The sequence below is a fragment of the Condylura cristata genome, unplaced genomic scaffold (assembly GCF_000260355.1).
Source record: "Condylura cristata isolate star-nosed mole 26May11 unplaced genomic scaffold, ConCri1.0 scaffold00001, whole genome shotgun sequence".
Classification (NCBI taxonomy): domain Eukaryota; kingdom Metazoa; phylum Chordata; class Mammalia; order Eulipotyphla; family Talpidae; genus Condylura; species Condylura cristata.
Window position 1 is genome coordinate 28,394,000 of NW_004567102.1, and position 9,432 is coordinate 28,403,431.

General features: G+C 36.4%; 1 protein-coding gene across 3 annotated transcripts in view; it reads left to right on the plus strand.

Moving 5' to 3' along the window:
• Positions 1–9,432, plus strand: part of KCNQ5 (potassium channel, voltage gated KQT-like subfamily Q, member 5) — a 460,478-nt gene that overhangs the window by 297,012 nt on the left and 154,034 nt on the right. The window lies entirely within an intron of this gene.

The window sequence follows — 9,432 nt, forward strand, 5'->3', positions numbered from 1 at the left end:
CAGAAGGCTCCTTCATGTTCTTTTTAACCAACAGACTGTATTATGAGTTTTGCTACTAATGCAGTTACCTGGTGAGAAATTCTTCAGTTTGTTGTTCCCATTATGCTGTCAATCCTCAACCACACAGAACTGCACAATTCACTTTAAAATGGAAAAAGACCCCAAGATATTTTAGTCTGAATTATTCTGGGCCTTTTAAGCTCTTATACTCTCTATTACAACTAAACTATAGCACTCTATACTCATATCACATCTGATTGAAAGTTTGATTCATTTACATCCATTTTGACCCACCCACTTAGTCCAAAAATATCAGCTTTGACAGTCTCAGAACTCTCTGAATGAACAATAAAATGGAACAACTTATTTCTTCTGTAAAACCTGGAGGACTACAGAGGAAAAGATAGATAAAGAGAGGACAGGGTAAATGACTATGTGCCCTAAAAAACACATTGGTTGTATACAGCAATAAGCATTTAATACAAGAAAAGTATCCTCACCTTAAAAGTGGAAATTGAAAGATGTCAATTCATATAACTTGAGCAGAACAACTGCTCTTTCTATCCCTACTTTCAAATGACTAGCTTGTGCTTGAAGTTGCCAAGATTTCATCAAGTCTTTTAGACCAGTATTAGAGAAAAATCATTTTTGAGGCTGGAACAAATCTATCCCAATTTGGTTCCATACAAATTGTGCTCAGCAGTGTGTTGCTAATGTTAAGGTTACTGTTTTGAAACCCAACATAGAGAACAGATAGACTAAAGAGCACTCTGGGAATTTGTTCCTTTACAAGGTTTCCAATTGGGTAGCAAGTGGGCTTTTAGCCTTATGCACCCCATTAATAACAACAAATGATCTGAGCCAAAGGTCTGAGACACAGCTGGTATTTTGGTTCATATACAGAACCATGAGTAGGGGTTTTAGATTGAAATATAAATCTGATTTTTAGACTCAGGAACATGAAAAACTAGATCTACTACATAGCCGATGATATATATTATGAAGAAACCAAACATCAAGAAACCGATGAAAAGATTTCTCCCTAAACAAAATATGTTTATATCCCCCCAAAATTCTGAAATATAAATTTAGTGATTTCTAATAGGTTTCTAAATAGTCCTAGGAGCCCATATTACTATAAAAGCCAAACTGATTAGTATCTTGAGTTTTTTACATTCTTGAGCAGTGAACAATTAATGAAAGTTTAAAAACCAGAGTGCTTTTGAATCAATAAAAATGTAGATTTTTACCACACATCCTCCAATCTTTTTTTCTTATAGATTCATGGAAATATAATTGACATATAAGATTGTATAAATATGTACACAATGTGATCATTTGATATTCCTATATACTACAAAGTGGTTACTAGAGGTTAGTTAACATCTATCACCTAACATGGTTGCCATCTGGTGGGACTATGGGGGTGGGGGGAGCAGTCAGAACTTTCCAGATGTTTTTCCCTAACAACTTTCACATTTCCAATACAATCTTATTAACTGAAGTCACCATGTTGTAGCTTAAATCTGTAGAATGATTTTGTCTTTTGGAAGTTCACAGGGATTACAACTGAGGTGAAAAAAATGTACAAAGTGAAGAATGATGTAAATACACACACATACACGCACATATATATATATATGTATATAATTTAAAAAAAGAAACATGTTCTTTGACTACTACCCATCCCCAACCATTCCACCCTTTCCCTCAGCAACTTCCTGCTACTATCGGCCTCTAGATATGTGGGTTCTTTTTAAGATTTCACATATAATTATATAATACAGTACTTTTCTAGTTTTTTTTTAAGATTTATTTATTTATGCTTACAGAACTGGGATACAGGCCAGAGGTGTGGTGGATGAGAGGACTCACCAGAGACAGAATGGGGAGCAGAACAAGCAGATCTTCTGAAATGCACTGTTGAGGGGATCAGCGGGTGGGTCAGGAGAAGTCTGCCACACCATGTGGGTCAGCTCCCTGGTGGGGGGTTGAACTCGTGTTGTAGTAGCTTCGGAGAGCTTCATGATGCAGTGCTTTAACCCCTTGTTCCACCAGGGAGAGCCCCTCTAGTCTTTCTTAGTATAGCTGTTATCATTATGCCCTCAAGTTTCATTCATGTTGTTTCAAATGGCAAGAATTATTTCTTCCTCATGGCCAATGTGTGTGTGTGCATGTGTGTGTGTGTAGTCTTAAACCAAAGTTGTATTCTTAAAACCTACCTAGAAATGTACAGACACTGTGGCAGGACTAAGACTTTACTGATGCTATCCTTCTTCACTAGAGGATGTTTTCTCCAAAACTTTCATTTGAACAAAAACTTCAATTATAGCTTTATGTTTTTCTTCTTTCTTAGAAAGCATGCCTGTTATAATTTTTCACAATGAGTTAATGATGTCAACACAAATTTTCATCAGTTGTAGAAAACTGGGAAAAACAAGAAAGATCTTAATCATTTAGGAATGTCTTGTTTGTTATTTTAACATGTATATTTAAGACAATCCATTCCAAAATCTGCCTATCTGGCCAACATCCAATCAAACAGAATCAAGCACAGTTCTGACCAGCAGTGGTTTTGCTTCCAAGACAGCATAGCTAATGAGTGGCCATTCACATAGTATCAGGAATAACTTCAAATGTTTACAAAATTTTAGAGTAGACTTCTTTTGGTCCTCTTTTGGTCATAAATACACCAGAGGAGTAAATTTAGAGGAATTGTAATTAAATCACATATAATAATTGCAGACCATTTAATAATTCTGTCCAACTTTTAATAATAAAGGTATTGTTAACCTTTAACTCTCATTCTATTTCTCTGCCCTCACATCTCTGACAGGAAGCACACTACAGGTACACTGTCCCCTGGAAAAGCTTTCAGAGCTTTCTTTCACACACATTTTCCTCTGTTTCCTGAGAATATTAGCATATTAGATGTAGGCTATTGCCTTGGTCGGGTCTAAGCTTACCTAGCAAGTCTCTGAAGGAGGTTTTGTCTTTACCTTCCATCCCAAAGGAAGGCCTCATCATTCTCATCCAGAATTGCATATCAAATGCTACTTATAAATTTCTAATTCTCAAGTATTGGTTACAAGCCAAGTGGATAGCTGTGTTAATTTGCTCTTTATTCTTTTCAGTTAGTGAACTGAGGTTTCATGCCATATGCCAGCTTTCCTTATTTCTCTCCACAGAGGAGCACACACTTGAGCATGTGAAGGTGACTAGAACCAGAAACCAGGAGTTCAAATTCCACTTTTTTTTTTTTGCTTAAAAAAAAGAAGTCTTTACATATATTTTACCTCAGTGTTCATTTTGTACAGTATGTGCTTTCTCCTTTCAGATGTAGTCTCCATGAAATTCCTACTACCAATTCACCCATATTGCTTTTTTGTGTGTAAGATTTTTTTTTCTTAAATGTTTGCTTTCTTTTCTCAGTTGTAGTACCAACGGGATCAAATTTCACTTCTATCATTCTTTCTGCAGTGATGTGACTTTGGAAAACTCACTTCTCTGTGATTTAGTTTTTTCATCAGCTGAAAGTAGATAATAATATGCCCTACCTCATAAAGTTGTAATGAGGATTAGTTATATTCACATACTTAGAACTGGAACCAGCAGAAAAAAAGCAAATGTTATCACTGGCTCTTCCGTATAAAATGGGGGTCCTGTCACGGATTCAAGTACAAATGGCCCATGGAATATTTGAAGATGCTACATTTAAGAAAATATCATTCTCTTCTAATAACAGGTATTTTTCTAAGAGTTTTTTTAAACCACATACACTGTAAATTATCACAGCTTTCACACAAACAAGTTCATCCAGCTAAAAGAGACTCAATAGCATGCATTCAGTGTGTGGCATGTGTTCATAATAACCACTTGTTTTTTGACTAATGAAACAGATTTGCTTGGGGCTTTATAAGTTTTTCTCTCAGTATCTCTTCTGCTGAGTGGAGCAGTAGGCAGGGATAACCACAGATTGACTAGGGTTGTTTATTCTGCCTTCAGTCTCTAGAAAACACTTATAAAACCAAGAACATAATGCAACACTTGTGTGCCCAAAAGCCAAGCACAATTAAAAGTTGGTGTTAATTTTCTGTAAATTGTCAATTTTTCAAAACTGAAAGGAAGCTAGAGTTGTTAAACTACCTTTCTTTTGTCAGCCCTGTATACTTCTCATTAAAACAAAACAAGGAACTTACAATATAAACTTAATTCCTCCCCAACTTATGCAGTGGCTAATTAAGTTGTATTAAGATCATGCATTGGGCATAAAGCAGCCAAGATTCCATCTTTAGAAAATGGAAACCTTGCACAGTTGGTGGGGTGGGACTGTAAACTGGTCCAGCCCCTATAGAAAACAATGTGGTGGTTTCTCAAAATATTATAAATAGATCTGATATCTGACTATATAGTTTATCCTAAGTACCCAAATAATGCAAAATAAATAAATAAATTTCAAAGTGATATAGGCACTCCTACATTCATTACAGCTCCTTTAAAATAGCCAAGTCATAAAAACAACTTAAATGGTCAATGACAGATGAGTGGATTAAGAAGATATGGTATAGGGCCCTCCCTGGTGGCGCAGCGGGTTAAAGCACTGCACTAAGAAACTAAAGCCACTTCCGCATGAGTTCGATCCCCGCCTGCCCCGGAGGTGACCAGCAGACCTCTCCTGACCCGCCCACTGCTCCCCTCAGCCCCTCAGCAGTGTACTTCGTCGATCTGCCTGTTCTGCTCCCCGCTCTGTCTCTGGTGAACCCTCTCACCCTCCGCATCTCTGGCCTGTACCCCAGTTCTGTACGAATAAATAAAAATCTTTAAAAAAAAAAAAAGATATGGTATATATACACAGTGGAATACTACTCTACTATTTAAAAAGAAAGTTGAGTTTTGTCATTTGCAATAACATGTATGGAACTGGAGGAGATTATGCTAAGCAAAATAAGTCAAAAGGGGAAAGGCAAACACCAGATGATTTCACTCATATATGAAATATGAAAAGAAAAAAAAAGAATTGACAAAACTAAACCTTAGAAATATAATTGCATCATTGAGGTTACGAGCAGGAGAGGTGGGAAGGAAACAAGAGAGACAGAGACCCAAAGAATGATAATTGGTGCGTTGGTGGTGAGTGTAGTGTGGTAAATACATATGAACATATCCTCCTAAATCACACACATATGTCCAAATACATATGTGAACCTATCCTCCTAAATCATACACAATGTTGTCATCAAATTTACCTCAATTTAAAAAAAAATACAATTTTTTTAAGTCCATCCTTGACTTGGTTGACTTACAAGACTGGCAGTTTTCAGATTATCCAGGTGCTTCACATTCTCTTGCTCAAGATGAATGGGTCTACCAAAGCTGCACTATGCAGGGAGCACTAATGTCTGAGGCTTCCTTTTGGACCACGTATGGAAGTGATGCCCTCTGCCCTTTTCCCTAAAATAAGTCTCTTTTTCATAAAGAGTCCACATCCAAAGTTATCACAAACAAATATATCAATTCAAAACACTAGAAGTTCTTTGTATCAAACATTACAAGTACTATTTTGTAAAATCAACCAACACCGTGATCATTCAGTAGATTGTCAAGCATTTCAGTGTGTCTTATAGCGCCAGAGGTCTCTGCTCAGGTGAGCAATATGTTGTAGGTATGTTCCTATCAATAGCAGAGGAGAAAGTTTTAGTTTGGTTTTAATCTCATTAGCAAGCACCAATTACCATCCTTTGGGTCTTCTGTCTCTCTTGTTTCCCACCTCTCCTGCTCGTAACCTCAATGATGCAATTATATTTCTAGGGTTTAGTTTTGTCAATTTTTTTTTTCATATTTCATATATGAGTGAAATCATCTGGTGTTTGCCTTTCCCCTTTTGACTTATTTTGCTTAGCATAATCTCCTCCAGTTCCATACATGTTATTGCAAATGACAAATGAGATTTTGTATTTCATAGCCCACCTTCTTAAGAACAATGTATCTAGAATCTATTTCCTCTCTGTTGGATAATATTTTTGCCTTCCATATTAATTTTATTTACTTCTTTACATTTTAAAAGGACAGGTTTATTAGGAAAAGGAGGAAGAAAAGGGAGAGTCACCTGCATAGTCACAGGTGGGCAGGAGAGCTGCCCAGATTAATTTTAAAGCATTCAATTTAGGCCTTTAAATGTGGATCATTCAACACATTGAAAATAGGCAAACTCTACTTAAAGAAAATGACCTATTGTCAAAAGTTTCATTGAAGGTGGTAATTTTTTAAATTGCCCACCTGCTGCAGTGAAAGGAATGTCATTATCAGTTTTAGCAGTAGAGAAAATGTCTCATTGAATTTGTACCCTGCCCTCCCTGTTAGAGAGATTCCAGACCACAAATGGATAGTGCTAAGCATCTGGATAAGTACTTAAACACATGGTCAAATATCCAGGTTTTCCCAAACATCTGGGTGTTTGGCACCTTTTAGATAGAGCATATGTATATTTGCTGGTTTTGCTTGGTGTAACAAAGCAAACATGGATTTGCTATTTCTTTGCACAATGAATCAGTTCCTGAAGTGTGTACAAACCCAATTTAGGCAGATCTAATTATATCTTAAGTGCACTAGTGGAGTTTACTATTTAAAGAAAACTCTGTAGTGAATCCTTTTTTGTAAAGTGAAGAGTCCTCTTGAAGAACTATTAACAACTACATAATTAATCTGTGTTAGATGCCTGTTTTCGTTTTCTAATGTGGGTGCTTGTGGTTTGTTGTTTTTTTTTTTAATTGTGAGTGTATGTGGGATTTTTTTTAACTGCTGTATAACTATCTATTATGTAACATGATATTGAAGAATTAGAGATGGTATTGCCATTTCCATCTGTCATATTGGGAGAGGAACCAACCACAAACACATTTATTAGTCTTTGCATAGTAGAAAGGTCTGTGCATAAAATTATATGGATTTGTGTGGACTAAGGTTACATTAAGTCGTTACATATAAAAGTGTGGCAGTAAACATTGTAGGAGAGGATAACAGAGTGTAAGGATAAGAATCCATTGGATGATATTAAATTTTATGTTTGCAATGGAAGTGATACAGTGTGAGATATTAAGCAATCAGATATTAGGAATGAGCAATGCTTCTTTATGTTTATCACATCCCTATAATTTACTGTAGAAAGCTCTCAGAATATCCCAATGAGCATAGAAAACTGCAATTATTTTCTTTGGCTTGTCTTTTATCAAAGAAAATGCAAATATATTTTTAAATGATTCATGGGACTGACGACCCTCATCAATCTGCTGATGACTGAAAAGAAAAAGCAGGAATAGTTTAACACCTACACTGAATCTTAAGTAAGGGATAATAATATAGTAAGTAAGTTACCTTGAGAAAAGTATTTCAGATATCAGGAGAAATAGTTGTTTAGCTTAGATAATGAAAGTGTGCCTGGAAAAGACCATTTCTCTATGTACAATTAAGAAAAGAAAGAACTTTCCACATTTCTGATGCAAGCACTGCTGTCTAACCAAGAGGTTTTTATCTATAACACAGAAACCCTCGATACACTTTTGTTTTGAGACTTGATGAAAAGCCCAACCAGCATCCTTTATACTGTACACATACTGTAACTCCTTGACCCACACTGTCTGGCCCACACTGATAATCTTCTGTGGCCTTTAGATGTGCCACAAAAAATATAGTCAATCAAGGTGGTATTATAAACATTAACAAATCTCTTAAAATAAAAGATTCAAAGTGGGCGTAATAGACAAAAGAAACCCCTTCCCATGTGCTCTTTCAATACTTAATCATTTCCATCATTGGAGACCTGGGTCAAACAACCCTCCTTGAAATAAGCTGTCTCTTTCCTCTGACTTCACTCCACACTGTCTACTTGATATCTCATCTCCCTCATTATTCATTTATTTAACAATATGCAGTACCAAATATGGATGAGGCATTCTAAGAGTGAGGATAAAGCAGTGAACATAACAGACAAACTTTTTCTTCATGAAATTCATACTTTTGCAGGGAAGACATACAGGAAACAAATAAACAAATCAGTACATTAAGTGTTATAAATCAGAGTAAAGCAGGAAAAAAAGAATAGAAATAAAATAAAATAGAATAAAAGAGTATTCAGATAAGATATTATGTTCAGAGCAGTTCACTGGAAAGGGGAGTGTTGTAGCAGAATGCAATATAATGAAGCAAAAAAACATGCAGAAATTAGGACAAAAAACTTGCCAAGCAGATGGAACTTCCAAAACAAGCCCTGAGCAGGAGCATGCCCACTAAGTCAAGGGAGGGCAAGACCAGAGCCCCTGAGGGATAGTCAGTCAAGGGCTGGAGGAAGAAAAATGAGGCACCAATTGTCTTGTAAATTTCCTGAGAATAGAATCCAAAGCTTATTCAGAGCAGTACTCAATACAGTGGTACCTGGTGGCAAATTATCAATAAATATTTGATGAAAGAAGGAAGATGGCCAGCTGTTTAATTATGTAGCATTAATTTTGAAATTTTCCTAGCATCATGAATATGGTGCCAAAATTAAAACAAGTTGCAGAGTCTGACTTTCAAATGAATTGTAGTAGAGGAATCAGGATTGACAGCATTTAGGAAGCACTTACAGTCATTCTTGTGCAAAAACATGGATCCCTGAACAAAACAGAGGCAGAGTAAAGGAGGGGAGCAGATGGACTGGAGCAATGGAGATAGTTTGGAGATTAAATTCAAGCTGTAATCTTACATAATTGCTATATGCTTCCCAGAAAGTCTGAGAAAGAATGTCCTCAGAATTGAGATGACCTGCCCCTTGTATGCTGTATAACTCTAATCACTGTCTCCTGCCTCATTTCAGATACTCTTTAGATCTCTTTGATAGAACAGGCTCTTCCATGCAGATGCGAAAGTGGAAATAGGACTTTCAGCCTCTTTAACTTCATAATAATGACTAGAGAACTTGTAGGCTGGTTACACACCTCATTGGTCCTCTGTGTCCTCACTGTTTGTTTTTTCAGATACACAATTTGTTCTGACCTCCGTATTCCAATTGTGCATTTCCCAGGTGGTCTCTGATTGTATGTATTCCCACAGGTTTCCAGATTTTTCCAGATCCTTTGTGCCCCCTCTTCTTATTTCTCCAGGCCCAGTCTTTTAACTCACTGCAGTTTTAATTCAAATATATTTTAAATGCTTCCTACCTTTCAGCCTCTGTGCCGGGACTGGAATCCTAAATATGAGTAAGATGTTGTCTTAACCTGGAGGCGGAATGAAAGCATGTTATTGTCTCCATCCACTGACTATCTCTAGGAAAAAAATAAAATCCTTGAAATCATGGGTTTTTAGAGAATAGCTGATGAAATTAGATGAAAGAGAAATTAGTCATGTTTTTTAATTTGCACCTTAAGAATATATGCCTGTAAAAAAAAAACGGGGGGGGGG